Source organism: Triturus cristatus, chromosome 7 (assembly GCF_964204655.1).
Source record: "Triturus cristatus chromosome 7, aTriCri1.1, whole genome shotgun sequence".
Taxonomy (NCBI): Eukaryota; Metazoa; Chordata; class Amphibia; order Caudata; family Salamandridae; genus Triturus; species Triturus cristatus.
In genome coordinates, this window is record NC_140590.1 from 1677109093 (window position 1) to 1677125614 (window position 16522).

At 41.7% G+C, this 16522-nt stretch overlaps 1 protein-coding gene across 1 annotated transcript in view; it reads right to left on the bottom strand.

Annotated features, from left to right (window-relative positions):
- The window catches only part of CDH26 (cadherin 26), a 379962-nt gene that overhangs the window by 115980 nt on the left and 247460 nt on the right, over positions 1-16522 (bottom strand). The window lies entirely within an intron of this gene.

The window sequence follows — 16522 nt, forward strand, 5'->3', positions numbered from 1 at the left end:
TAATTTAGAAGATGAAAGTTTACAACCATGTCTGCCAGATAATTCCACAATAGGACCACACAATCTCCTACAAGGAGGGAGAGGGCTGAACGAGGTACAATGCCAAAAGCTCTAGAATTTTGCACCACGACACAGATACGTTTTGCATCACTGATTGTTCCACACAGCATGACATGACATATACCTTTGAAGTTTGACAGCATTTGAAATCAAAGCATGAAACACCATATACTGTGGAAATTATTTTGATATAGAAATTATTTTGAATATATACTGCCCAATCAAAGAAGCATATGCAAAACTAAGAAAAACTCTGCAATCAACCTCAGCATAACAGTCACCCATCCGCCCCTTCCATTACCCCTCCATTACAGTTGATACTGATGATCATAACATACTCTTGATAGCCATGTCATTCATAGACATTATCTATGCTCTTGTTGTACCTGGTAGAATGGGCCATCTACTTGTATGGGTTCATGCCATCCTCGCAGGCTCTTTACATAGCTTTCCTCTAGTCTCCCCATGCACAACCTTTTCTGTAGTATCACTCAAGTCAGCCAGCTAGTTTCTGCAACTACTCTGACAATGACTTTAAAATGTTGATCTTCTCCCTCAAACATTCACAGTAACTTATATTTGACCATCTGCATCACCAGATACTTCTTGACACTATACTGCCTATGATTAACTCATCCACGACCAAAATGATTTACTTCCATTGCACCTAAAAAGATTTAGGGCCCGATTACGAGTTTGATGGTCCGATGGACTGTCAAACCCATGGTGGGGGTGTTCAACTGGCATTTCAACCGCCATATTATGACTTTGGAGGTCGTACTATCACAGTCGTCAGGGATCCGTGATCTCTCAGAGGTGATGTGGCAGTCTGAGGCCGCAATATGCAGGGTGTACTGCTGCAGCACCGCCAAGCATATTACGAGTTGCCAGACCTCCACACTTTCCATGGCGGTGAGTCTGCCATGTAAAGTGGGGTGGTGAGGAAACTAAGGGGGCCCTACAGGACCCCTTTGCCTCAGGGCCATGGGGATGCCCCCCTGTATGCATACACCCACAGTTCGTGCACAGCATGGACTTAACAGTCCATGCCATGCAGGAATGTGCTTTGGCGTTCCCATTGAGGTGCCTTTATAACCCTCACTGCCTGGGACAGCCAAAGCACCACCCACCAGACCAGGAGAAATCTCCTTCTCTGGGGTCGGTCGGTGGATGAGTTTGGTAGTGTGGGAGCGGGGTGTGGGCATGGCAGACTGCTCCCACACCACTAAACTTGTACTCAGGCCCTTAATCTTCTTTCTGATTGGGTCCATTCTTCCTTTCCAGTCCGCACACAAACTAAGCATTTATTTGCCAACTAAAATTAGGATATTCAGCTTCGTCACCTCAGTCCCCAACTCTGAATGCTATCATCTGCTCAACATCTGAAAAACTAGCAAAAACCTCATCTGACTCTCAATCATCCACCCTTATCGCCAACCAGGCTTCCTCCACTGCTCCTTTCAATCCCTCCCAAAAATTCTGTGATTCAACATTCTTACGTTCTTCATCTATCCTAAACTAACCTCAGGCAAGCAGGTTCAGTAAAAACAACACGTCGCGCAGCAAGTCCTCATGCATGTATTAAACCCATCCAAGAACACACTTAGTATACTCAGACCTTTCCTTCTAGGCCATTTGCCACAGCTCTAAAACCCCAAACCACCTGTGCAGAGAATCATTGAAATGTAGGAACTCTCTAACTCTCAATTTAGGATATGCCCCAAAGATAAAAGCATGTTCAATATGGATCTCAAATACCACTACCTGAGCCATGACTCCTTGCCTTGACTATCACATACATTATGAAAATTATTCGACCTACTCTATTGTATCGTGTAGTGCAAATGTTGTTTAGCTTTGTTATCCACACTCATGATCCCCTTCAACACAGCGTTTGTGTCGCCATCGTCTGATAAACTGAAGTTCACCGTTTGATGACACCTCTCCATAGCACTTCCATTCCAAACACACGGAAGAAAAATATAAAGCAATGAAAATTCAATGTATTTTCAAAACCCAGTTTGCAAAAGTCATCAATCCTGCTGATATATCCCTCATTTTTAAACCTGGTTAGGAAATGAAGTCAGCTATGGCTGAAACTGGCAAGTTGTGGGAAATAAAATTGCATTTAGGGTTAACTGAAAAGGCTGCTTTAGAAATGGTTGCATTGCACAGTTATGAAAAAAACAAATGCTGGCCTCATGCTACTATGGTGCAGATGACTATAAGGCCATGTCTGGAAACGGAGAGCTCAAAATTGCCCAAATGTTTAGTGCTAGCGCGGGTGCTATTTTAAAATAATTAATTTAGTTCCAAGCTTTTCTTTCTGGTTCAAGATTTTAATATTTTTATTCAAAGTAAGTCTGGGAGTTTTTATGAACAGAGGAGTGGGAATAAATGAGTGAAAGTGAAGAAATTGACAAAATCATTTTAGAAAGTATCCAAAGTATCCAAGTTACAGCCTCGGTCTAGGATGTGATTGTCTCAAAGACCCACAGAATCAGTAGAGGTATCGCACTAAAAAGCAACATAAATAGATACAATAATAATTTCTTCCAATCTTCACTCCATGCTTAGGGGGAGAAAGTCAATGTATGTGGAAAGCAGTCAATTAAACAAACATATGTTATGTTATCTTGCAACCTTTTATAAGGCACAAACAGCGGCAGAATCGGGCTTCCCAGCGCTGACAGGAGGTTCAATGACAGACGTGTCTAAAGAATGGGACTGAAGATTCATCTAAAAAAGATGCATTTTTAGGTGTGTCCTAAAACTTGACCGAATGATGTTAGACCTGAGCTGTAGGGGAAGAGAATTCCGTAATTTGGTAGTGAGGTAAGAATACTAGCAACCTTCTCCCTTCGCTCTCTTAATTCTGGGGGCTGCAAGGAGGGAAAGATCGCTAGATCTTCGTGCTCTTTAGGCAGTATAAAGAGGGATAAGATGTTGTACTACATGAGGACCGGATGAATATTTTAACTGGTGCGCAATGCATAGAACCTTAAATTCTATCTGTCGCCTGACAGGCAGTTGCTGAATTCATCCTGGGCAGGCCAAGCAGTACTCTTGCTGTCCCATTTCGTATGACCTGGAATTTAGGTGTAACAAGGCTAGGCTGCCCAAGTATAGGGAGTTGCCGTAGTCGAGGCGAGAAAGGATCAAACCTTGAACTACCGTCCTACAAGACTCCATAGGAAGCCACCTAAGGGCCCGATTCACAGAACTAACTTATGACAAAATCCTAAACTTATTACTATTTTGGTATTCACAGAAGGCACTTACTCATTTTGGTATTCACAGAAGGCACTTACTATGAGTAAGTGCCTTCTGTGAATACCAAAATGAGTAAGTGCCTTCTGTGAATAGCAAAATGAGTTAGTGCCTTCTGTGAATACCAAAGTGAGTAAGTGCCTTCTGTGAATACCAAAATGAGTAAGTGCCTTCTGTGAATACCAAAATGAGTAAGTGCCTTCTGTGAATACCAAAATGAGTAAATGGTAGTAAGTTTAGGATTTTGTCTTAAGTTAGTTCTGTGAATTAGGCCCTATGTGTCTTCTTAAGGTATCTAAGCAAACCAAATCAAGTACCCGCTATCTTCTTAGCTTGGGAGTTCCTGGGCAGATCTTTGTCTAAGATGACACCAAGGTTCATCACCTCCTATTTGGGGAAAGCGGACTTCCCCAGACAAGGTCATGTAAGTTGTTTCCAGAGTGATGGTTTGTTGTCCATCACCATCACCTCCGATGTGTCCCTATTAATCATCAAACAGCTTGCCACCAACCAACTGGCCACCTGTTCTAAACATGTGTTGAGTCTCTTAGAGGTGGATTTGGAGTCTGGTGTCATAGAGACGACAGTTTGTGTGTCGTCAGCGTAGGATACCATAGTAAAATCATGGGCAGTAATAATGTCTGAGAGAGGTTTAACATAAATGTTAAAAATCATGTGGCTTAATGCCGAACCCTGAGGCACTCCACATTCCCACGTATAGGTTTCTGATAGAATGGAACCTTCACTAATTTGAAAGCTTTTATTGGTTAGAAATTCAGTTATCCAATTTAATGTTCTTCCTGTAATCCCTATTGTCTTCATCCTGTCCCTCAGAACTGCATGAGAGATACTGTTGAATGCTGCTCTGAAGTCCAGAAGAATAACCGCAGCTGACCCTTCGTGATCCAGGGTCATTCTCATGTCTTTGGTAGCTAGCAAAATAGCTGTCTCTGTGCTACAGCCAAGGTGGAATCCAGTCTGTGTTTGATGCAGCAAAGTATTGGAATCCAAGAGCTTCCAAAGAGAGCCATTGAGCAATTTCCCTACGATTTTACTTACCCCATGCAGTAATGAGAAAGGCCTGTAATTTTCCAGTTTATCCGAGTCCAAGGAAGCCTTTTTTAACAGTGGCCTCACAATGGCATGCTACCAAGAGTCCGGAATGCAGTCATCCCTCAGAGAGGTGTTATATAAGGCCATGAAGGATGATAGTATAACTTCTCCTCCATTCAGTAGAATGTTAATTCGGGCTGGATCTAACGGTGATTATGATTTTATTGTGCTGGCTACTATATGAATGCCGTTGATGATTGGCCATGGAAACTTTTAAACTTCTGCTGAAAGCTGACTATCCGAGCTTCTGGCACTTGGATTGTCCAAGGAGTCAGGCAGCACCCCAGGGAGTCATAAGTCTTACTGACATTTTCAAGAAAGAAGTGAGCAAATTTCTCATATCACTCCCCAGAGGGATGGGGCCCCATCTCTTCAACATTAGGTTTTAAGAAAGAGTTGACAATGTTATATATTTCTCTAGAGGGATGCGCAGCCTGCTTAATCTTGTTCGCAAAGTCATTAATTTTGGACCTCTGGATAGCCTGGTGGTATTTTTTTAAGGTTGATTTATAAACTTTTTAACTTTCCACATCATATTGGCACCTCCTTTGTTGTTCATGTATCTTACCCTCTTTCTTTAAGTCTTTTAGTTTGGGTGAAAACCAACACATATTTGCTCGGGCTCCCGGGGATTGACTGGTGCTTCTAGGGAGCATCTTGCTCAAAGCTGTTTGCCAACCCGGGATATCTAGTTCTGACCACTGCCTTGATTGATAGGCAGGGACTCTATTAGGTATAAGCATTTCTGCTTTCAGAATCGTGAACTGAATTAACAAATGACCAGAAAATTGGTAGTGGGGCATATATCTTCATGAAGGAGACATTAGAGAAAATAGTATCCAAAATATTGCCCACCAATTATGTCTGCTGTTTTGCGCTAAATAATGTTTACAATTATTTGCCTGTGTGCAATTCAGATATTAAAATTTGAAATCAGCGCAGCTCAGTGTTATCACCTTACTCGCTCCTGTCTACCTGTGCCGCATGTCTGGTCTCATTAAATAGATCTTGCCAGAAGTGCAAAAAGAGCTGGACCACCAACCAATATGGCGTCTACTCACATGCTTTGAGGAGGCATATTGTCTCTGAACACGGCCAGCGAGCACTTGTCTCCAAAACGCCTTTGCGCACCAGAGTTTCAACTATTAGCGCCTGGTAAATTCCCCACTGTAGGAAGCTGGCTCTGTATTTGGTATGCCACGAGGTGGTTATAATATGCACAGAGTTCAAGAATTCTCCAAAAGTGTACAGGGCTCAATGTAAAACCCAAAGTGCTCTATTAGTGGTAGTGTGGGCGAGCATCCTTAGGCCTAACACAGAGGAGTGTATGACATTTAGTGCCAATACGGGACCCACAATTGAAAAAAATGATCCACACCAATTTTGGAGAAATATACTTTGTTTGTATTTTATTTTAAGACCAATTGATTCACAATAAGGTAAGTATGTTTTTAAATAAAAATACTTTTCACTTTAAAAAGTCGACATTTAGAATATTTTTTAACAAATTCAATGTTATCATATGGATGAAACAATAACGCCTTTTAACATGTAAGTACCACTCTTACATATCCAGTGGTTTAATAGGTAAGAACCACACTTGCAAATCCAGTCTTCAGGCCCAAAGGCCACCAAGGAGCAAGGGTCAGGTGAGTACCAAAGCAGCACCACCAGCGGCAAAGGGGCAGACATGTGCAGAGGTCAAAGTAGGATTTTGTTCCAATGCTTCTCAATGGAGACTGTGGGTGCCTGGAATCACACTGCTTACAGGTAAGTGTATTGGTTGCTGGGGCCAAGCTTTTGGGGTCTACACAAGCATCTCCAAAGTAGCTCCAAACATACACCACCTGCGGCACAGGGACGGCCAGGGGCAGGGTGCAAAATCAGCGTCGGGCACCCAATGCTTTTCAATTGAGTTTCTTCTTTTGACAAACAGGCTGCAGACGTCGCACTGGAGGTTGCAAGACGGATACCAATGACAGCAGAGGTAAGTAAAGGTTATGAGGTCACAGAAGTACTGTCGGTTCAGCTCACCAAGGCCCAAGGGCTTCGGGTGCAGGGGTACCTTTTGACGTCAGAGTCTTCATACCAGAGCCAGTCGAAGTGAGGGGAAGCCTCTGGATTCCGGCTGTAGTCGTTGTCGTGGAGGTCAGGAGCAGTCAGCCCACGCTGGACCCGAGGTCTAGATCGTTGGAGAGACTTCACTGGGCAGGTGGGCCACTCAGACTTGGGCTGTGGACGTCAGGTGCAGGGTGGGCAGGGATTATGGTTCCAGTTGGATCTGGTGCATTTGGTGCCGTTTTCTTCTGGACAGGTCCACTGTCCACGGGAGATTGGAATCTTTTTTCTAAGGCAGCAGTCTTCCCAGGGCTTCGGAGGTCGCTGGCTGCAAGTCAGGTCGCAGGTTCACAGAAGCTGGAGACAGGCCTGTAGGGCTGGGGCTAAGGCAGTCGTCGTCTTCACTCTTCTTGTAGGGGTGTCTTCTCTCTTCTTAGGTCATCGCAGATCTAGTTTTCAGGTCTAGGGGAGCCACCTAAATACTACATTTAGGGACGTTTTAGGGGAGTAGCAGGTAAAGCCAATGGACACCTTACCTCGGGTGACTACACCCTAAATTGTGCCACCTGCCTGTGGGAGGGGGCATAGACCTAGCCCTGATTGGATGGGTCTCCCCACCTTCAAGATTGCAGGGACTTAAACATGTGCCTCAACTCGCCTTCACCACCTGAGGGATAGAGTTGGTAGAGGTGGGCACACGTCCTATTCTCCCAAGTTTTCCTGCATGTTATCCTACCCAAAGTGGGGGTGTAGACTGGGGCCTACCATCTACTGCTGCTGGCAGAGGCTGGGAGGTTCGCATTACAAAGGCAGCAAGTCTTTGAAGCTTCCCCTTTGAGCATCCTGGGTGAGGAGGTGTGACACCTCTTTCCAGGAAGTGCATTGTTTCTGGTTCCGGAGAGCAGAGGCTCTCTATTCAGGTGTCCAGAAACATATTTTGTGGTGGCTGGCTGCCTACAGGTCAGAGGCCACACCAGGCTTCGTAGGTTTTCAGGGGACACCACTGAGGTGCCCTCTGAGTACATGGTACAATAAATCTCTCATAGGCATCAGTGTGGATTTATTGAGAGGAGTAGTGTGGTACCAAACACTCCTTTGTTCAGAGAAGCCATCATGATGCAATGGAACTCCAGTTGACGAGTTTCCAGCCCATGTTCTATATATGGCGTTACTGGCACTTACAATATTAAGGAATCGGCCCTAATATTGTAGGGCATATCTGTTCATGCAGATTTGCCCTCACCTGGAGTATAGTGCACCCTTAGAGCTGTGGGGCCTGCTAGAGGGGTGACTTACCTATACCTTCAGGCAGAGCTAGCTGGCATGGCACCCAGGCAGACTGCCTTGTAGACTTTGTCGTTTTTTTACCTCACATGGGCATGCAAGCTACAAGTGCAGTGGTATGGGCCAGTGAGGGAGATCCCAGGGGACCCTCTTCAGCTCCCAGGAACAAGGTACCCAGGGTACCGTTTACTAGGGACTTACAGGGGGTAGAAATACAAATTGTGGATATGTTTCGGGGGAGAAGCACTGGCACATGGTACCTCATTGGCATGGACCCTGTGCACTGCAATTGAAACCGTATCAAAACCTGGCAAAAAGTGAAGGCTATCAATGTAAAAAGAGGCCCTTTCTCACACCCACTAATGATTTTGATCTCTTGTTAGTGTCCTGTGATGCAAAGGTTGTGCCTCCTCTCAATACCTCCATCATGCTACCATGCTCTCTCCTCAGCCAGTAAAAACAATTAATAAACAATACAGATATTAAAATTTGAAATCAGCGCAGCTCAGTTTTATCACATTACTTGCTCCTGTGTCATTACATAAGCCTGTGACCATGTATGAAGATGAGTGCCTGGCTTGTTCTTGGCCCTGAGCCTGAAACCTGTTTACAGAAGTTCTCGTCTGGGTGTGGCTCAATACTTTCTCTGTTGAAAGGCAACCATGAATCATGGTTGAATGGTATCATTATCTCAGATACAGATGTTCTAATTGAGCCATCACTCAACGTAAAGGGTTTAACTAGGAAGGAAGAGGGGAGATGTGCAGAAGGTGGAAAAAATCATGAACTAAAGCATCTATCCTCACCGTTTAGACGCTATAAAGGCACCTTGACATAAATGTGTTTATTTGAAGCAAATTATGTCATTAGTTGTGTCAATAAAGTTGAAAATCGCAAACCTCAAATCGAAGACAGGATTGTAAAACAGTGCCATTGTTTTGTTCTATTTTGAGACTGAACTATTCAACTTTTTCTTTAACCACTTGTTTTGTTGCAAAATTCTTCCTTGTAATGTTCTGGGAACACTCCCTAAATCTCTCTTCAGATCTGTTATTAACCAGTTGTTCAACAGACTAACACTTATTTTCAATCTTACAGTTATTGTTTGCTGATTTTGCTGGTCATGCTAAGCTTTTGCTAGTGGATTCTCCCTCTTTGTACCACTTTTGAGATATTGTAGCCATGTTATCTACTTCATCACTATATTAAATAACCCTCATAGTGCTTTTAACTGCATCCCACCTCTCTCTATGTGTATGTGAATTGGAGAAAATGATGGCTTTTTTGGCGTGTTTAGTCTCTTCTGCGAAAACGCGGTTTTAAACATTTCTTCTTTTCAAATAGCAATAAACCAGAAAATTATTCTACCAGAAAGTATTACTGTAAAAGCATCCCACACTATTGACAAATCAGTAATTTTGATTAATAATTAACAAATAAATTACATAGATTCTGCAACCCACTTTCATCATCCAACAGTTATTTTTTCATGTGCCACCTAGTTGTTGGCATTACTGCATTAAATCTAGATGGAAGAGTCATAATCTGAAAAACTATTCAGAAGAATATGACCCGGTTTATCATTCAATGTGAAGAGGATAAAAATAGTCAATCTGAGCTGCAGACTTTAATTTCAAAGTTGGGCAGATAAATTCCTTGTTTGAGTAAATGCACGCCACCAGGGATCAATGAACTTCATGTAGATGCTGCTTATCAAACTAAAACATTTACACTTATTTTGTTTTCTACTGTGGATTGATGTATCTACAAGTATTGATCGCATGAACTTAGAAGTCTCCTCTGATGATTAATTCTTTTTTTCCAGCAATATTGGTACATCATTTAATGGTTGAGGTTGGTCTTCAATTGGGCCATAATAATTAACTAAGCTTTAGAGTTTTGAGTTTACCATGCAGATCACTCAAGCCCATCACCCTTTAGTAACTGATTTAGAAGATAGGATCTTAATTTCCTAAGTTCTAGACTAGAGAAATATATAAATACTTGCTAAGTGCGGTTTCCATTAATGCAAACATCTTGCGACCTGAACATCTTGAAAAGACATTATTCGTTTTCAGTTTATGTTCGATAATATGGTACTTCTGCAGAACATTAGATGGATTAAGACTTAAAATCCAAGCCTTGGTTGTTTTACCCTAATTATTGAAATAGCAAGCTTTATATGAAATTACTTTAAGGTTGTTAATTTGCCAAAAGGTAAGAGAAACAGAGCAACATTAAGAGGAAATATTTAATCGATATCAGTAGTTTCATATACAAATGAGGTATTCTCTTATTGTTTAAACTTTTTGTTGAAACCTGTGAGTTCTCAGATTCCCACAAACATACCTATGCCCTCCTAGTAATGCCCTCATTTAATCTCTGGCCCAAGCCATCCTTCATTGAACCTTCCTGCCTTGACCTTGGTCCTAGCCCACGATTGCCTTGTTACTCTTCTCCCTTATGCCCCTCAGTGCCATTGGCATGAACTGCGTGCCTGTGACTTGGACTCCCGAAGGTATTTAAGAGAACACATAACATCAACTTGTTGCCTCTATTGAAAGACTCCATTTTAACTTTTGATACATACTGAGCAGGATTAACGGTTTCCATCGAAACGTGTTCTCTGAAATGCTGCTCTACCATTTTTGTTTCCAAAACTGATGTGATTCTACAATTGATGATAATACTTACCTACACCTGTTGAAAAAGACAGACTTCAACCCAGATTGCACGAAAACTGGGAATCATCTGTATACGTTCCCACCTGCTCACAGTCTCACAGGTCTGGATGAGTTTGTCTGGATTGAATGGTGAAGTACTTTCTTTTTTATCATAGAGTCTGCAAAATTCACTAAAGTTTTTTGAGTGGATGAGGACTTTTTGGATATTGACAATGTCAACGGATGAGCTCTTGTAATTGTCATCTACTTGGAAGTCAGGAAATACTTACTAATAAAAATGAATGACCAACACTATCGAACTATCCTAGCCTGGTTTTCCACGTCTTCTTGGTTGCTTTCGATCTAGGAAACACTGCTGGGGAGAGTTGATACCAAACCATGAGCATTTTGTTGCAGACAAACTCTCAAAGTGCTCTGAATTTCCATTACTGATCCAGTCTATTTGTGCATTCAAAAAGGACCTTGTTTCTGTTTCTACTGACTTAATGTTATTCACGTCTTACAGTGTTGTCTTCACTATCTGGACCAGTGAGTCATTTCCATCCTGACTATGCAGGGTAGTAGGGTTCCCCTCCAACCGCACTGCTCTCATGATGGGACTTTGGTGATGGTTTCAAAGATTGCTGGAAGACCAAATTTAGAATCATGTCCATTTTCAACTTTATTATGCCGTTTATTATTATTTATTGTTATTTTATAAGATCCAGCCCAAGTGCATCTGACTGGAGTTCCTCTAGTTCTGGAATGCTAATAAGCAGTCATGTAGAACCTACAGAATTCTTGGTTCATCGGAGATCTCAACATAGACTTGGGTATCAATTGTTTATTATCACAAATCAGGTGGGCAAAATAAATATTAAGGAAGCCAGTGATCCACTGTAGACAATTGATAGCTCCTTTTGGTTCATATCAATATCAGTTGTACATATGACTTTGAAACTCCTGTGTAATTCCCACATGTGATCAACCACAAATGTTAATCATTTTAGCAGTAATATTGTAATAAATTACTCTACAGTTAGCTATTTTATGTGGGGGTAAGAAATAACCTTAGGGTAAAACAGTCTTATTTAATGTAAGATGGCAATTATTTTACAAGGTACTGAAATTCCAAGTAACGAGTAGCCAGTGTCTAAAAAAGAAAAAAAGAGACCCACTCTAATGAATGAACACGATTCCAGTTCAAAAATAGCTATCGCAATGTTGTTTCAGAGAGGAACTGTTTGGTGCTGCTCATACCTCTCTGATTGAAAAGAATTAACAAAAATAGAAAAATGTACAACGATGACATTTATAACCAAATGACACATAGTGTAATTACACAGTGATATTTTATTGTCTTACTGCACTAATGATCCAACTAACTAGTTTTGTTCAAGCTTTATACAGGGTAAGTTAACCCCTCCCCTGCTCATGACGGAACCACTCCGTCATGAGCCACGGTCGCCGTGTGCTCATGACGGAATGGTTCCGTCATGCCGCGGCCGTTGGCGGCCGCTCCTCCCACGCTGCGCTGATTCCCCGCCTGTGCGGGTGATTAGCGCAGTGGGCGGAGTCATGACGGAACCACTCCATCATGAGCACAGCTCAACCGTGGCTCATGACGGAGTGGCTCCGTCATGAGCACAGCGCCACCGCGCTGCCCCCAAACCCCCCCCAGCGCTGCAGCGGAATTCCCGCCGCAGCGAAAGGGTTAAGACTGTGCCTGCTTGTTTGATTGACCATCTTTGCTTTAACTGCTTTTCCCCTCTATTTTTTCGGTAACATAGTTTGAAGACACCGTCAAACCTATTTGGCTGGATGGAAAAATATTACTTACCTGCCGGAGCAGTGTTGCAACCATACAGAGTCTCTGTGAAACTTCAAAAGAGTATGCATTATTAAGAAATTCTTGTTGGTTAGGTTGATATAATATGTCAAAACCTGGAATATATTTTAAGTATAAGGCTAAGGTTAATGTCTATTATTTATTTTTCTGTGCTGCACTAATACTCTTACTGGAAACAAACAAATGGCAGTCTAGTGGATTTTGAAAAGGCTTGATTTTGATAAGAAGGAAATCTGAAGTGAGGTCAATTAGGAAACTCTTTTTTTTATTAGATGACTCGTAGAAGGCTTCTGCCAGAATAGATAGTAAACCAGGGGCAGATTTACGAGAAAGTGTTGCAGCGTGGCATCGCAAGCCCTTTGGCTGCGCCACGCTGCGGCCCTTTCAAAGCACAAGAATGCGACATATTTAAAATAATATGTCGCATTCCTGTGCTCTCCCCTGTGCTAGCGCACAAACAGCTGCCATGCGCCGGCGCAGGCACCCTTGCACCATGGTTGAAGGGGTCGTATTTACAAGGACAGATAAAGTCACGTAGGGTGGCTTTTCCTGTCCTTGTAAATATGGAGCAGTAAGATGCACCACCAGTATGTCACAAAAAGTGACGTACCGGTGGCGCGGGGGGCTTGTAAATCTGCCCCCCAGAATTTATTATTATGTTTACTTCAATCTTATTCAGTTGTATGGTAACTCATGATAACGATTTTTGATTGAATGTTTGCTAGCTCCTTTTTTTAATTTTCTGTTCTGTGTGCCCCTTCTACTCCCTGTCTTCATTCACATATTCTAGTCTTTTCTCTTCCTTTTTAATTCTAATATTACTTTTTGAATTAGAAATGATAAATATCTCGATGGGATGGGACAAATAATTTCTAAAATAGTGATGATCATCTAAATGCTAATACCATAGAATAAATATTTCACAAAAAGCACCAATGATAATCGGTTCTTATATACTACTTTTTTACAACATAGTTAAATTGAACAGATTTTCTTGTATCAAGTCACTGACTACATTTCTAGGTTTGAGCCTGTGAGAACATGCGCATGTGTGTCGCTTGCAAGACCCTATTGTATACAACAAAAACTGTTTGTTGGCTTCATGTCACTCTTCTTTGCAGCCTCCTTAATTGGCCACTACATGCAAAACGAAATTTCCGATCATTTATGTGGAGCAGAGACCAAGCACAGATTGATTCAATTTCCGCAGCTTCCGACATGATTGAGGTTCTATTTCTTCCCCGCTTCCCCTGCCTGCTGCTCTCTTCGTAGCACTTGCACTTTTATTCTTGTTTTTGGCTGGCGTTACTTTGACTTACTTTAAATGAATATGCATTACTCTGCATGGCAGCATTAGGACTGTCTGGAATGTCGTTGGCCTTTGCTTTACATGGAGAATATTGTGTATGGGGAGGGCTCAGGTTTCAGTGGGAAGCACAATGTTCATTTGTCAAGTTGATTGACCTCGGTGACCTTGGTGATGCTGCATTACCCTTGAACAGAAGTGAAATGTGCATAGCTCCCTTCACTATCATCTATGCTTCCACTCCTTCCCTCACAAGGCAGCTTTCAAGAAAAACAAAGCCATTACACAATGCAGTCAGTCTTTCAAGCTGTCTGTCACCTGTTTTCCAAAGGACAAACTCGAAAATTGTGGAAAATTAGCAAAACAGTTTGCATGTACCTTTCATACGCATTGAAATCCAAGCCAGTGCATGGGCAGATTTTCTATGTGCTTCTATGGTAACAAAAGATGTCCCCCTGTTACTAATCTGAAAAATATTACCTTTTGCAGTTATATCGCATTGATCTTCTTGTCCGGTATTTCAAGGCCTGAAACTATTGCAGTGTTTTTTTAAGATCCAGCATGAGCCATGGCAATTTGATAAATAAATATCTCTCTCTCTCTCTCTCTCTCTCTCTCTCTCTCTCTCTCTCTCTCTATATATATATATATATATATATATATATATATATATATATATATATATCATGTGATCAAGGCCCTCCGGGGCTGAAACGCGTACTGGTTGTGATGTTCCTTGCGGAATAAAGAAAACTATATAGAACTTACTTGGTGGTCCGTGCTCCATTTTCTTCAATCAGACAGAAGCGCCGCAGGTGGGTGGAGTATTCTGGATATATATATATAAATGTATTGATAGGGGCTTTCAGCCAACTCTCTTCATCCATTGGTATGCCAGTATGTCATTCACAATTTTATTCCAAACACCACAGCATAAAGCAGTGGCATACCACCTTGTGAGTGACAGCGTTATGCTCTTACACAATCTGCACTTACACAGAATCCCATTTTTAGTTTTAAAGAAGCGTTCACAAACATTGGCAAAGCCAAAAGTTGGCAAACATTGCTCTACCTATTGACTGTGCCAAAGCTTGTTTATTTACTCATTTGTATGCAATGTTATATAAAACCCTAAAGGTATTCAACATTGTACCAGGCATAAAAGCAAGAACATTTGGCATCATCTAGAGTTAAATATACACACTAAGGAGGTGACAAGACATTGAAGAGTTCCATAACCATGTTTAAGCATATGGGCCTTGGCTGGGTGCCTTTTTGCGTACCTTCAAGGCCATATGCAACATTCTTTTACATGTACAGTAACAAGCAAGTAGTGAGGTACTTATAACATACAGGTGCACCATGACACAAACACTTTCCTGTAATATGAAAACTTTCCGATAATACGAAAATAAAATGCTGTGCTCATAATGCGCTAATGCTTTTGCATTTATTATAATGCATGCATGAACGCAGGAGTCCATCAACATGACAAAATGGGATTGGCTTCTTAAGCTTAGAATAGGCTTAATTCCTTATAAATTTAAAATAAGTATACATTCGAATAATTTCAAACTTCGCACAAAGTAGAGGAGTTTTGGACTTTGTTGTGACGTGATTGTTCCTTCTTTTCTAATAAATGATAATTTGCTTATTACTTATTGAACGCCTCATAATATAAGCACTTGGAAAAAACAGTAGGCTTTAGTACTGGCTGTCTGCCTTTAGCCTTTTTCGGTGCTTGTTTGGTTTTGTCATTCTTAGTGATAAACTTTATCGCTGGGAAAGCTCTCATAAGTCTTAAAATAAAAACATTGGGTACAAGCAAAATTAATTTTAGGTCTCAAAAAGCACACATTTCTGTAGTAGCCCCTGGCACTGAAGGAAGCTGTGTGTGTGTGTGCTTTTTTGTGAAAGGGAAGAATGCAGTCACTTACAGTGGAGTTAGCCAGTGGCTGCAGTGGTCTGACCGATTGCCTGTGCAGAATGCTGTAGTGAGCAGATGAAAAATGGCTCGCTCTAGTTATCCCTTTTTCTACTTTTTTCTTGAGTCTTTTTTTTGGTGTTTATACATGAGATCTTAAATCATTTTTTATGCATACTGGTTCAGATGCAGGTACGAAATAAGGTTTGTTAAATTTCACCTGCCTCTGGACCAATGGTGTTTTTCACTTTGTCTACATTGGCAACTGTTTTTAGTTGATATTGTCTGTACAGTACCTGATGTGAATATGTTGTATTTGGAGCCCTGATGAAGCCCTGTTTAGGGAGAAACGTGTTGGCTGCACGTGTACTTGGTTGAAGCAAATAAAGAAGAACTTTATATATCATCTGAAGACTCAAGAACATTTATTTGGACATTTGACTGCCTATATCTGTTGCCTCTCTGTTTTTGTGTGTTTTGTGCAACCATATTACATGGTCTAGAAGCTGCGGACCTTAGAAGTGGGCAATAGTGTTTGTTAGGCAAATCTTATTGACATACACTGCAATAACTATCTGGGCTGTGCGGCTTTAATCATCCTTAACTGCTCTTGCTTTGAGAAGTGCCTACAAGTAAGTATGTAATACATATAATTTTACTAAAATCAAAAGGTGTTAGCTACCACCAGACCAAAAACTGTGTACAATTGTAGGCTGTTGCTTTTTCCCATCTGAAACTCCCCATGACTCAGCCCCTGCTGTCCGTATTGCTTTATCCCTCCCACTCACACCTTCCAGTTGTCTATGCTGCTCCCCCCCAGCCACATAATTAAAAAGTGTTATGATGTGGCCATGTTATAGGACTTATTGTTTACTCTCCCATCCCCTATCTTACACCCTTTTTCCTGTTCACCATCTTACCCTTCCCCTCCCTCCCTTTGTCTGCTTTGCCCAACCCTACCCGCCAGAAGAATAAAAGCACTATGATGTGGGCAG